The following is a 15,882-nucleotide window of genomic DNA, read 5'->3' on the forward strand; positions in this document are numbered from 1 at the left end:
AACTGGGCTGCATGTGCAGTACATGGCGGGTGCACGTTCGTCAGGCGTCTGATTGACTTAAGTACTACCGTTAGAAAATAAACAACACTACGTGACCTTAAACAAAGAGGCCAGAGCAGACATTCAGTGGTGGGTGGACTTCTGTAGTAGTTTTATTGGTACTACCTTTGCAGTTAGGGGTGATGAGTTTACCACTGATGCGTGTGAAGTAGGCGGCAGCGGCGTTTTTCAGGGCGTCTGGTTCTATACTATGTGGAGTGCGAATATATGAGCGAAGTTAGCGAAGCACACATAAATGTAAAAGAACTAGCGGCAGTGGGCGGCGGTGGAGCAGTGGGCATCTGCATGGAGTGGTCGGCTCATGGCCGTCTACACGGATAATACTACCACTATGCTTAGTATCCACAAACTGTTCTGGTTGTCTGCATCGTATGGTTTCTTTCTGATGGCTAGACATATTCCTGGAGTACAAAATGTTACAAGTGACAAAATCTCTCGATTACATATGTTTGAAAAAACACAGTAGTTGAAAAAACGAGGAATTAACAAAGTCTGTAATCACATGTCCCTAAAAATCCATGCTGTGTCTACAGGACCAGTGGGCGCAGATTTAGTAAGACTAGACAACGAGGTGACTCTCTACAAGCAATCTGCGTATGCCAACTCTACTAAGAAAACATAAACGTCTATGCCCAAGACCTACTTCCGCTTCTGTCTGTACGGCGCCCGAACTCCGGTGCCAGCGAGCGGAACTACACTCATATGGTACTGTGCCTTCTTGGCATGGTCACTCAGCCCCAGCAGTATCCTGGGATATCTTAACATTGTGAGACTGCTCCACCTGGAGGCGGGACTCGACAACTCACTCACGGACTGGACACTCGGACTAGTTTGGAAGGGTATCCTCAGGCTTAAAGGAAAACCACCAGTCCAAAAACTACCGATAACACCAGAGATTTTAGGACAAATATATCAAAAACTTGATATGAGTCGCCACTTCAGCATTGCTTTCTGGGCACCTTGCCTCACCGCCTTCTGAACTTTCTTTAGGAAATAACATTGCTACCTGAAAAGCCAGATTATACTAATAATGTTAAGCAGCGGTGTATAAGTGATGTTGTATGGTACGACAACTATGTGGAGCTGATTGTCAGACACACTAAGACCATACAGTTCGGCCAGAGGGTCCTGAGGGTGCCGTTATCTGCGTTACCGGGGTCTCCGGGGTCTGATCTGCGTCAGCCCTGACACACCTGGGTCAGCTCCAACAGAGATTATCACGTGACCATCATCTGCTTGCATTCTGTGAGGCGAACAAAGTCAACTGTCTCAATTTACTCAACCTTTGTAAAGCTCTAAAAGTGTCTTGTGCACGTGTGGATACCGAGCAGCAGACTACAGTGGAGATTCCTTCAGGCGAAGGGGGATGTTCTTTTGCCTTCAGTCTAGGGGTTTCGCCCTTGATACTCAAACTTCATGGTGATTGGAAATCAAATGCATTTGAGAGATATGTAACTATCAAAAGCGAGGTGCATCATAATTTTGCAAAAGCCATGGTTGTAGCGGCGGCACCAAGTGTTTAAGTGAACAAGTTGTTCGGGGATTTGGAGGAATTTTTAATGTGTACTTTTATGTTGTCAGAAATAAACGGACCTTTGCCCCAACACTTGGTTATTATTGACATGCATGGCCTGACGAGTTAAATAATTGAATAAGACCCAATTTGTCAATGATATTTTGCTTTTGCGTTTCTTTTTATTGAAGAGGCTACCTTTTCAACATCTAATTGATTTGTCCTGGGGACATACCCAAGAGAAAGAAAGTTTCATTGAAATCTATCTAAACTAAACGGCAAAAGAACGTATAGGTGGAGTTTGATGAGTGGTAAACAAAAAACAACAAATCAAATTAGCGAAGCGTGTCTATATCGTGAAAGAAGGATTAATGATCATTATTAGGCCACAAAATGATTGGAATACAGGCAACACATAACATGTGGGCGCTAGTTGAACAATGGTGGGGTCCAACAACTCATTTTTCAGCGATGTCTTAAGAGCCACACATGACTATCAATCATTGTCCAAGTTTACACAACAAACAGAACATGTCTCAATACCGTGTATGACCCTCACGTGCATCAATGCATGCCATGACGCGTCGTCTCATTGATGACGTCAGGCGTCTGATGACGGGTGGTGGGATTCTCTGCCACTCTTCTCTCAGGGCACGTTCCATCTCATCTCTCGTCACTGGGGCTTGTTGACGATTCCTTAACAGTCTGCCTAGATGGTCCCACATATGCTCTATGGGGTTCATGTCGGGTGAACAGGCAGGCCAAGGAGAACATCAACATTGTGGCGGTTGAGGAAGTCCTGTGTCAATCTTGCTGTGTGGGGTCTGGCATTGTCATGTTGAAACACTATCCCCTGTGGCTGGTTCCACAAGAATGGAAGCACAACTGGGCGCAGAACTTGTTCTCTGTACTGAACAGTATTCAGGTTCCCTTGCACAATGACCAGGTCAGTCTTCTGTTCCCCACAGATGCCTCCCCAGACCATAACACCTGCCCCTCCGAACGGATGGACCTCTCGGATGCATGGTGGAGCTAAACGTTCACCTCTTCGGCGATAAACTCGTTGTCTGCCGTCGTTCTGGAACAACTGGAAACGACTCTCGTCAGAAAACAGTACTCGGCGCCATTCTCGCACTTGCCAGATTCGAACTTGCCTCGCCCATTGTACCCTTCGGCGTCGATGTTGTCAGGAACATTCCTCGGAAGGGACGGTAGGCTCTGATTCCTGCAGCACGAAGTCGTCGGAGTACTGTGCGTTGGCTGATGCGATGTCCCAGCGCTGTTGCAGCCGTCGCCGTCGCCGTGACGAACCTTTTGCGTAAGTGAATTGTTCGAATTCGGCGATCTTCCTGGGGTGTTGTGACACGTGGTCTTCCCGTTCTAGGTCTGTCTACAGTCCTTCCTGTCTGTCGGTAACGTTGCAGCAGCCTGGATACCGTTAAAGGCGTGCACCAGTACCTTTCGTGCAATCTGGACCTGTGTTGCCCCATCTGGTGCATACCAATCGCCCTCTCGCTCCTCTCTTGTCAGTCTAGGCATATCGATTGTGTGCTTTTGTCAACTGTGTTGTCAACCCATGGTTTCACCTTATTTATACGCCAATTCGGCACGTGCATCTCCCTCTGCGGCCTTTTTGCGTGTTTTACCATTTTCTGCGGTGCAGCGGCACCACCGGTCATGATAATGTTTGGGAGATGCGATTTTGCATCCTTGTGCTTGGGGACAACTGTCTGAATGCATACTTTCAACCAGATATCAACACTTTCACAGTACATTGACTTTTTCCGACCTATACTTTCTTTTGCAGCTTAGTTTCGTAGTATTTGAGTAAAGATGCTAACATATAAATACGCGCGCGCGCGCGCACACACACACACACACACACACACACACACACACACACACACACACACACACAGAGGGTTGAATGCATACCCTCTGCAACAAACCTTCAGTTTTGGCAGAACCACTTATGATCATAGTGATTATTATGCATACATATATTATTGAGATTCATGATATATAATGGTAGTTGTAAAACACCTATCACAAGGTACATTTTGACATACTACATGCCTATGTTGTGATAGGTGTATAAAAATAGGTTTTTCTCACATTGGTGTTGCAGTTCGATTATGGGTACCGATGTTCAGTTACCCAAGAATGTCATTTATAATCATCAGAAAAAATGGAACCATGTTTTTTTTAATCCATATGCAATACTGATCCGATTATCAGTGGTTCAAAAAAATAACAACCACTACTAAAACGTTTTTCACCCTATTTTGGAAGAATGTACTACAACATATCAATAAGGAATCACAATTTTATTAGAACATACGTAAATTACATATAACATATCACTACAGATCATTTATACAGTGCATATACAGATCCACTAGATCACAGGATTCTGGATCGTCGAAGCTAAAGCAATGGATCCCTTAAAAGCAACAAAAAATTAAAAAATCAAACAAATCAAACATACCAGAGGAAAATTTACAAAAGAGAAAATACTGTTAAAAAATTATTCTTTGCGTGATGTTATTTATCGCTGTAAATATACATCTATAATACACTAACGTCATACAAAGTGTACTGACTTGGATGGATTGATGGTTATTGTTTAAAGCTGCACTCAGCAATATTCGAGCTATATGGCAGCGGGCTGTAAATAATAGTCTGGACCAGACAATCTAGTGATCAACAGCATGAGCATCGATCTATACAATTGGAATACGATGACATGGCTCAAACAAGTCAGCGAGCCTGACCACCTGATTCCGTTAAGCGCCTGGGTTAATGAAGATCAATACGGATCTTCTTCCCGAATGACCCACTTCTCCTCAGACAGATGCTTGTGAATTATGTTGAGGTAACAATTCGATCATTAACATCATGCAATCACTAACAGCACACAAAGTCAGCCGTCTAACCTACTTAGCCATCGCAGCTTTCACAGAAATGAAAGTCGGACAACTGACTTTGTGTGGCTGCGATTAGGCACCTGACTCTGAGGGTGCGGGGTCGAATCCTGGATGGGCTTCAACCCAAAGTACTATAATCAGTCCTATACCGAGAAAATGTAATCCCAAATATAACATGTGTTATATTTGACCACTTTCTAAATGAGTGAGGTAAGGTTTAGTTTTACGCCGCACTCAGCAATATTCCAGCTATATGGCGGCTGTCTGTAGAAAATCGAGTCTGGACCAGACAATCCAGTGATCAACAGCATGAGCTTTGATCTGCTCAATTGGGATACGGTGACATGTGTCAACCAAGTCAGCAGAGTCTGACCATCCGATTCCGTTTGTCGCCTCTTACGACAAGAATGGGTTGCTGAAGACCAGTTCTAACCCGGATGTTCACGGGTCAGACATTAAAACTTTAGCAGTCAATATATGTCAATATGAAGACCAAAATTGAGGAGGACATGAAATGGAATATGAGACCTCATGGCATGTCCATCCATACCTATGACCCATACTTATGTCCGAACGGGGATGAAACTAACAAGAAAAATGAAACATAGATACTATACTTTCAATGGATATATTGCTGTAAGTGTGAATTTGAATATTATAAAACAGAAGACCCGAAATTCTGCAATAACAGAGAGCAGCTGAACTCTCCGGGCGGCGTTCCATTATTTGTAACACTCTTTGCACAGCTTGCATGGGTACGGTGATTGTAATAGGAAGGATGGCGTGAAAGCTGTTACTGAACGTTGAACTCCTAAAGCATGTGCACAATAACACAGATGAAGGTATTTTACGAAATAACTAATCCAATTTTGGAAAATGGCAGTCTAAATGTGCTACTTCTTATCGAGTGTTAGAACAACAATATAAAACTCTTCAATAAAATTATACAATAATCTAATGTACCACTTATACTATGATACGACCTAGTGCACATGTGTGTAAGTGATTTGATTTTACGCCGCTTTTAGCAATTCCAGCAATACCACGGCAGGAGGCCAGAAATGGGCTTCAACATAGTACCCATGTGGGGAATCGAACCCGGGTCTTCGGCGTGACGAGCGAACGCTTTACCCAGTAGGCTGTCCTACACGCGGCTTACGTGTGATGGCGCTGCGTCTGTTATGGTCATTACATGAGCAGATTAGCAGGTGGACATTCTCATACCTATTTTACTATTTTACTCAGTCTGTCTCACAAGCGAACGCTTTGACCACTAGGCTACCCACCGCCCCTAGTGAAAATTGAAAAAAAATATTACACTTCAAAGACAAAAGTCATTATACATGGAAATATTATGTGGGTATGGGTTATTCCTTTAAGCAGTTCTCTTAAGCTTGTGTCAGTGTTCTTTCAAGCATCAAGGTCATTCAAGAGATGTTTACAGTATTTCAGACATACACAAAACAAGGGCAAGGTAGTTACTCATATAAAACTTTCAATGGTATACAAATTTGCCAGAAAACTGGGAGTGCTAATATCTATTTTCATTCAGGCAGCTTAAGACACAGGACTAAGTGCTGTATTAGAAAACATTTAGGATCAAAGATGAACACTTATATGTTAGTTTGGTGAAATGTTCTGAATAGATGCTTCTGGGTAAGTATCATTGAGAGAATTTCCGTTTTACGTTGCCGTTTTACAATATGCATCATGTCCCTTTAAAAATAAATGAATCTGCTTCTGAGGACGATATTCTCTTGGCATTCTATTGCACGGGGCATTTACAGCACGGGACATTCGGGGCAATGGATCTCAGACCCAACACAGTACCTTCAAACACAACTGATCCCATTGCTCAATGTCATCAAACGTTTCCAAAGGAAAATTGTTATCCCTATCCAGGAGCTGAGTCAAGATTCGTGGCAACGGATGATCGAAGATTTCATCGGAGTACACAATGATCAGCCTGTTGGGCATGAGGTTCGTGCTAGCATAGACTGCCGAGGAGAGTGTGAAGGAACAGAGCTCATCTTCCAGGAAGGTCTCAGACAGGTAGATGACAGTCTTCCAGCTGTTGTTGATGGCGTCAAGAATCTCTTCTGCAGTGCAATCACCAGGATGAAAGTCTCTATCTGGAATACAAAGACGCAGACTTCTATCTGGCTCCATTTTCTGTCTAAAGGTGTTGCACACCCATCGATGATCATCCTTTGATGAATAGTAGACAAACACATCATAAGGAAAGTCGCGTCTTTCAGGGATTTTGAAAGACGTTCCAAAACCATCTAAGCATCATGCATTTTAATCTGAAAGGGTTATTGATAATCAGACAACATAATGTCAAGACCAATAAAAATACCAGCAGAAGGCAAATTGCTACTGTGAACCAGAAATGAGATATACATGCTCTCTAGTATTTTACATAAGAATTCAAAACAGTGTTCAATTCCACGATGGTTCCATTGTCGTCTATGCATTTGTATGTGTCGATATTTCAAAACGTGGTATCAGTTTCCAACAACCAGGTAATGAAATCAAAGGACCCACATGTACAGGAAAGAGTATTTCCTTGAAGGTTAAGATTAATTCATACATGCTCTTTCCCCGGATTGACAAACTAAACCTAAGACGGGTGTACCAGATGTACTAAGCCAATGCTTTTTTGAATGGCCTCATCTCTAAGTGCATTGACAAACTGTGGTTTCAAAACAAATGCTACGATAGGCATGTAACTGGCAGAAAGACTCTTCCACATACTGTCTGTCATCCAAAGGAGGTGAACTAATCTTCGTAACACCGCTAGATAGTTATTTCTATCATTTTTCCTCAGGAAACGACGCCTTTCATATTGAGTCACTGGTAATCTTCCCTTTAATAACCTATTGATAATACCATTGACGGCAGGAATCTGTTCTCTGTTCATTTCTAAGATGTCTTGTCGAATCTCCTCAATGTCTTCAAACATTAACATGAACATTAAAAATTTGTGTTTCAACACGTACCTAGCCATAATAATTCTAGCAAACAAGCTCTTATCGTGGTTGGGATCTAAATGACCTCTATTTATACATCGACAAAAGACTATACATAGACAACGAATGCATATATATACTCTTAACACTGATTTATATCTAATATTCACACATTTTATATCACACTCTTGGTTGCAAATCCACATGACTTCCCCAGCGGGCCACCTCTTTCTGAGGTACTCCCACCAGGGCCAAATACGGACAGACTGGAGACCATTTTCCATGTTCGACCCAGGGATCGTCATCTACTTCTCAGTTCTTGAGAACGAGACCACATTGAAAACACTTGCAAGTGTCCTCTCTGATTCAGTACACAAATCCTGCCTGGGCCATGTGCTTCAGTAACCCATGCTTGTGGTAAGAGGCGACTAACGGGATCGGGTGGTGAGGCTTGCTGGCATGATTGACACATCTCATCATCATATCCCAATTGGGTAGATCGATGCTCATGTTGTTGATCACTGGATTGTCTGGTCCAGACTCGATTATTTCCAGACCATATAGCTGGGATATTACTGAGTGCAAGATAAAACTAAACTCACTCACTCACTTAATGCATTGCTGGAGGATTGATATTAGACAATTGTTCCTTGTACAAATCTTTGTTTTACAACTGATAAATAATCCTCCCTATGTCACTGAATACATTTAACATACAATACAATTCTTAACACCAGGAGGTCCTAACCTCTTCATACCCCACACAATACAGTCACAAGAAGCTTACACCAGTATTTCATTGTACTGTCTGTGGAATAAGAGCAGCTAACGGCATGTGAGTAACCTATGTGTCACATGATGTCAAAAACGTGTCATATATAGTATCCATGGACATAGGATGGTTGTTTTTATGTTTACAGTTTGAGAGTAAAGTTCAGCTTTAAAATGTTGAGTAAAAGCACTGGAAAGATTACAGGAAAACACATGTAGGTTTGTTTTCTTATCCAGTAATATATATGACAAATGCTAAATCATTTCATCACTGTACAACCACTTGACACCCTACTTGAGATATTCAGTGACCATCAGTCCTCAACTGCTTACTATTTCCTGTATTTAATTCCGGTCAGACACTTCTCTCCCTACATAACGGAAGCTGACCATTTGTGACTATACATTCAACATCACATTGAAAATTATTGACAGCCATTCCATGTACACATGATTACAGTCTGACCTTTAAATTACAATAAAACAATATGGTCAACTTGAACCGGCTAACTTTGCGAGCACAGGAAGCCACACACAGAAAGCTAAACACATCAACCCCTTTCAGGTCCGCACCTACTTGAACATATCTGTACACGCATAAGCATAAGTGATAAATATGACAGCATTAAATACTTAAAATGGTGGTCAGTTTTAATGACTGGATGGAGGTGCTTTAAACAAACATAACACCTTACACTATTTCATCCAATCACAGCTGTCACATGTCTCTTCAGTTACGGCCCGACTCAGCGAGCAAGCGATTCTGCTCTTAGTATAGTGCATAGACTGCGCCCCATTCATGCATATCATATACGGGCCCTCATGGCGCATGAATTTAATTTGATAATGGAAACGTGAAATAAATAAGTTCCCCAATATATACTCTCTAAAAAAGAAACGCATAACGAAAATGGTATTTTGATGCAGCAGTGAATTGGTACAGGGAGGATTTCACAAAACCGTTTGTTTCGTTTATGATTCCTGTGGTGATAGATAGATAGATAGATAGATAGATAGATAGGTAGATAGATAGATAGATAGATAGATAGATAGATGTCATTAATGATCACCGTCTTTGGTTTATTCACTCTATTTGGGAGTTGTTTTGGAATGTAAAAATCGACGACTGAGCAGCGTCAGTCGACATATTGCTATAGGTGTTCTGGAAGCAGGACAGTCTTAACTTACAGTTGCCCGTCGTTTGAACGTCAGTCAGGGCACGATTTCTCGTCAATGGGAGCGATATCACCAGCAGAACTCGGTGGAAGATGGACCTAGAAGTGGACGATCTGCGTCCCCTAGGCGGACAGATTCGACATGAAAAGCGTGATGATGTGGGTGGGAGTAACCTACACTAGAAGAAGTGAGTTGGTGTTGGTCCAAGGCAACCTGACAGCGTAACGCTACTGTGTCCACACCTCCTTCCTATTCTCAACCGTCATGGGGAGCTGTTTCAGCAGGACAACGCCAGACCACATACAGCACGTGTCACGAGAGATTTCTTCCAGAATCAGAACATCAATGTGCTGCCTTGGCCCTCCAGATCCAGACTTAAACCCGATCGAACATCTCTGGGATGCCAAGGACAGACGGGTGCGACAGCGTAACCCAAAGCCCCAGACACTTCAGCAACTCGCACATGCACTACAGGCAGAGATCAGATCAGATCAGATCCGGGGACTAATTCGTTCCATGTCGAGAGGATGTCGCGCAGTTCTGAATGCCAATGGCGGTCACACGAGGTACTGACTTCAGCGCAACCAAACGTCTTTTTGTGACCCACTTACTGACTTTTCTCGAGCTCTTATCAAACAGTGATACTGTGACATTTCCAATGTGGAATTCTTTTAATTCCATTTGCTATTAAATTCCAAACGATGTATCAAAACAAAGAGTAAACTGTAGTTAAAATTCTTATGTGCGTTTCTTTTTTGAGAGAGTATGTAACACGTTACACTTTACAACCAGGATGTTTTGCATCAATTAATCAGTAAGGAAACTGCGAACCAATATATGATAAAAATCAGTTACACAACTCACGTTTGTGTCAGCCGGGAAGTTAAACAATGACCCAAAGGCATGTGTTTAGATGTCAGTCGAGTCCATCCATTAAGTTCAATATCATGCGCTAGTTTCTCAGTAAAGATTGAAAACACTAATTGCCTGAAAGTACCAACTAACTAATTCTGAAAAGTATTATGCAACTTATGTCAACATAAATGGGACCCATGAAGATCCGGTTAGACCTGGTCACTAACAAGGGACTAGCAAGATCGGGTGGTCAGGCTCGCTGACGTGGTTGATGAATGTATTCTCTCGTTAATGTAACAGAAAATACTAGAAGCCATCAACATCAGAAGATTAATAGATATGAACGTGCATACCTCTCTAGTGCCTGGAATATCACAAAGGCACCACACCCACCTCTATTGTCACTTAATTAGCTGTATATCACTCTGCTGTGTTCACATCTCCGTATCCTCATGGTGTCAACTGTTTTTCCCTTATCCCAATTATCTTTGATTTTACAATTTCTTTTTGATCTGCCCTCATTGATTGAGTGTATACTGAGTCAAGCAAGAAACTTCACAAAAAGTAATTTGAAAAATAATGAATAATTTTTCTCTGATGATACATCTATGTATCCGAAATGGGATCCCTATCTTTCGACTCTAGAAAAACGTTAGCAAAACCCACTCAAACCCATCCATTCGTCCTGCAAATGACGTTAGTGCCAAATCAGGTTTTGCACGTGCAGTCGATCACGTGATCTTCGCATCGAAGTTTTCTTCATATGCACGTGTTTGCATTGGCCTCAAGAATTGAAAAACACTTTTAAACCACAGTTCTAACGGTACTTGAAATGCCACGATTTTCAAATGTGCAACGTGAACGTGCCGTTGGCATGTTGCAAGCGGGAAGATCAGTTATTGACGTCGCAAGAGCAATGGGATGCAGCGGTCGTACTGTGTATGACTTGCGAGGTCGTCTACAACAAACTGGCACCACTTCTGATCGCCCAAGATCGGGTCGTTCACGTCCTACGTCACCTACGTGACAGATTTCTGCCGGCTACACGAACCAGGGCTGAGATGTTTAGCGGTCGACTGTCTTCACAGACCATTCGAAATCGGTTGCGGGCTGCCAATCTCCATTCTCGACGTCCATATCGTGGGCCAATATTGACGCCGTTTCATCAACGTCAACGTCTGCTGTGGGCCCAACGTCACCTCCGATGGACCCAGAGAGACTGGAATCGAGTCGTCTTTAGCAATGAATCCAGGTTTACCCTCAGATTCGCGGACGGCAGGCATAGAGTCTGGAGACGACGTCGTGAACGGTATGCCCAATGTTGTGTTCAGGAAGTCGACAGATTCGGGGGCGGAAGTTGCATGGTGTGGGGTGCTTTCTGTGGGAACAACCGTTCCCGACTTCTGGTCATCCGTTGAAACCTCACAGCTGCTGCTTACCGCGACCAGGTGCTCACCCCTGAACACGTTCCTTTCATGGCGGCTCATGGCCCAGGTCTACAGTTCCAGCATGATAATGCTCGGCCGCATACCGCGATGTTGACACGACATTTCCTTCAAAACGCTGGAATCAACGTCATGGACTGGCCATCGAGGTCCCCTGACCTTAATCCAATAGAGCACGTTTGGGATGCACTTGGCAGAAGTCTTCGTGGCCTTAGGAACCAGCCTCAGAATTTGCAGGAACTTGGCGCTGCCTTGCAAGAGCAATGGCGCAGAATCTCCAGCCACGTGTTCACAAGCATCAGGCAGTCGATGAGGAGACGGTGTTTGGCAGTGGTGAATGCGCGGGGCGGCCATACACGATACTGAACTGAGACATTTCGCATTTTTATTCTTGTGACTTGACATTCTGTATACCCATGTTTTGGAACGGCGGTGTGGCCTAATGGAACTGATTATAGCACTGTCAGTGTATCGAGTACACCACACAGATCTCAGCAATGAAATAATAACAATTTAACCATCTTACCATCTCTTGTTCTTTTATAGTGCCCTGAAGAAAGAATGTGAAGTTTCCTTTTTGACTCAGTATATATACATGAACTGTGGCTTCCTGTAAATCGAATTGTCTCTTAATTAGCTGTATATCACTCTGCTGTGTTCACATCTCCTTATCCTCAGTGTTTGTGTCAACTGGCTTTACCTTATTCCAGTTATTATTTTTATAACTGCATTTTATCTGTCGTCATTACACATGTACATCTCTGGCTTCCTGTAAACCGGGTATATAAAATGTGTTCTACACCTGTCTTTAATTACCTGAAGAAGTGGCACAGAAACGTTGTGTTATACAATAAATAAGAAGTTGCCATCCATATACTTGTCTTATAAGCTTGGTTCCGTCTCTATATGTCTGAAACAAAGCCGATGCGACGTTGAATTTTATTAATTGACTTTTCCCAAAACTGAAATTGATTTACTTAAAGAAGCTATTTCTCTAAAACTTTCTGCGGACTGCTCGTTTCATGAAGTTAATTGCTGTGTCTATGTAGCCGCTGGAACTATGGAGGAACTTCACTCAGTTTCCAAAGAACAAACATCTTGTGATAACAACAAAAGACCAAAGAAAAACCGGTTTCTAGTAAAACTTAACGAAACTAGAAGATACATTTCCTGGATGTAGCTATGCCTTAAACTAAGATCGTCAGGGAACCCAGTGTCCAAAAGGCAAAGGTCAATTTGGAGGAAATTAAAATTACGATACAAGACAACGAAAGAAGACGTACTTCTCCAAATTGTCGATTCCCTTAAGGCAAACTTAAAGGTTTGGACTGAAAGAAAGAAAAAATGGGAAAAGAAAAACAAATTTATCAAACAGAATAAACTCTTTAGAAATAATGAACAACACTTTTAGAGGCAACTAAAAACAAAGAGTGATGGTGAGCATGATAAACGGCCTCCCATGGATGCCAATGAAAGGTACTGGAAACAGTTGTGGTCTGTACCCGGCGACTGTAACCTTGAGGCACCATGAATCCGTGATTACGATCATGCATGGACGGACACCGTGTTATACTGCGCGCCTATCTGGGGGATGTACGGACACCGTGTTATACTGCCCGCCTATTTTGGATATGTACGGACACCGTGTTATACTGCGCGCCTATCTGGGGGATGTACGGACACTGTGTTATACTGCTCGCCTATCTGGGGGATGTACGGACACCGTGTTATACTGTGCGCCTATCTAGGGGATGTACGGACGATGTGTTATACTGCTCGCCTATCTGGGGGATGTACGGACGATGTGTTATACTGTGCGCCTATCTGGGGGATGTACGGACGCCGTGTTATACTGTGCGCCTATCTGGGGGATGTACGGACACCGTGTTATACTGTGCGCTTATCTGGGGGATGTAAGGACACCGTGGTATACTGTGCGCCTATCTGGGGGATGTACGGACGCCGTGTTATACTGTGCGCCTATCTGGGGGATGTACAGACACCGTCTTATACTGTGTGCCTATCTGGTGGATGTACGGACACCGTGTTATACTGTGAGCCTATCTGGGGGATGTACGGACACCGTGTTATACTGTGCGCCTATCTGGGGGATGTACGGACACCGTGTTATACTGTGAGCCTATCTGGAGGATGTACGGACGCCGTGTTATACTGTGCGCCTATCTGGGGGATGTACGGATACCGTGTTATACTGTACGCCTATCTGGGGGATGTACGGACACCGTGTTATACTGTGCGCCTATCTGGGGGATGTACGGACACCGTGTTATACTGTGCGCCTATCTGGGGGATGTACGGACACCGTGTTATACTGCTCGCCTATCTGGGGGATGTACGGACACCGTGTTATACTGTGAGCCTATCTGGGGGATGTACGGACACCGTGTTATACTGTGCGCCTATCTGGGGGATGTACGGACACCGTGTTATACTGTGAGCCTATCTGGGGGATGTACGGACACCGTGTTATACTGTGCGCCTATCTGGGGGATGTACGGACACCGTGTTATACTGTGAGCCTATCTGGGGGATGTACGGACACCGTGTTATACTGTGCGCCTATCTGGGGGATGTACGGACACCGTGTTATACTGTACGCCTATCTGGTGGATGTACGGACACCGTGTTATACTGTCCGCCTATCTCGGGGATGTAAGGACACCGTGTTTTACTGTGCGCTTATCTGGGGGATGTACAGACACCGTGTTATACTGTGCGCCTATCTGGTGGATGTACGGACACCGTGTTATACTGTGAGCCTATCTGGAGGATGTACGGACGCCGTGTTATACTGTGCGCCTATCTGGGGGATGTACGGATACCGTGGTATACTGTACGCCTATCTGGGGGATGTACGGACACCGTGTTATACTGTGCGCCTATCTGGGGGATGTACGGACACCGTGTTATACTGTACGCCTATCTAGGGGATGTACGGACACCGTGTTATACTGTGCGCCTATCTCGGGGATGTAAGGACACCGTGTTTTACTGTGCGCTTATCTGGGGGATGTACGGACACCGTGTTATACTGTACGCCTATCTAGGGGATGTACGGACACCGTGTTATACTGTGCGCCTATCTCGGGGATGTAAGGACACCGTGTTATACTGTGCGCCTATCTGGGGGATGTACAGACACCGTGTTATACTGTGCGCCTCTCTGGGGGATGTATGGACACCGTGTTATACTGTGAGCCTATCTGGAGGATGTACGGACACCGTGGTATACTGTGAGCCTATCTGGGGGATGTACGGACACCGTGTTATACTGTGCGCCTATCTGGTGGATGTACGGACACCGTGTTATACTGTGCGCCTATCTGGGGGATGTACAGACACCGTGTTATACTGTGCGCCTCTCTGGGGGATGTACAGACACCGTGTTATACTGTGCGCCTATCTGGGGGATGTACGGACACCGTGTTATACTGTGCGCCTATCTGGTGGATGTACGGACACCGTGGTATACTGTGAGCCTATCTGGAGGATGTACGGACGCCGTGTTATACTGTGCGCCTATCTGGGGAATGTACGGATACCGTGTTATACTGTACGCCTATCTGGGGGATGTACGGACACCGTGTTATACTGTGCGCCTATCTGGGGGATGTACGGACACCGTCTTATACTGTGCGCCTATCTGGTGGATGTACGGACACCGTGTTATACTGTGAGCCTATCTGGAGGATGTACGGACGCCGTGTTATAATGTGCGCCTATCTGGGGGATGTACGGATACCGTGTTATAATGTACGCCTATCTGGAGGATGTACGGACACCGTGTAATACTGTGCGCGTATCTGGGTGATGTACGGACACCGTGAAATCAGCAGTATACAGTATAGAGCCTGTCGTTTGTTCCTTGGAGTGCCGCGCAAGACATCCAATATAGCTATCCACGGTGAAATGGGCTGGGCAACTTGTCTTACAAAGCAGAGGATTGAAGCGTTCCGTTTTATATCAAATCAGCCAAACAGATAACCAACAGATTACCAACAGATTACTAAATAGACTGTTCCTCTGGTCTATAAAGAAAAGAGGATCCTTTGCTTACACAGTACAGCATCTCGGGAAAAAACTGAAGTTGGACCCCATTTTAACATCTGTCGACTCTGTGAAGATGACTATTTTAACAATGA

Source organism: Haliotis rubra, unplaced genomic scaffold, assembly GCF_003918875.1.
Source record: "Haliotis rubra isolate DU_JTF1 unplaced genomic scaffold, ASM391887v1 Scf673, whole genome shotgun sequence".
In the NCBI taxonomy this organism is placed as follows: Eukaryota; Metazoa; Mollusca; class Gastropoda; order Lepetellida; family Haliotidae; genus Haliotis; species Haliotis rubra.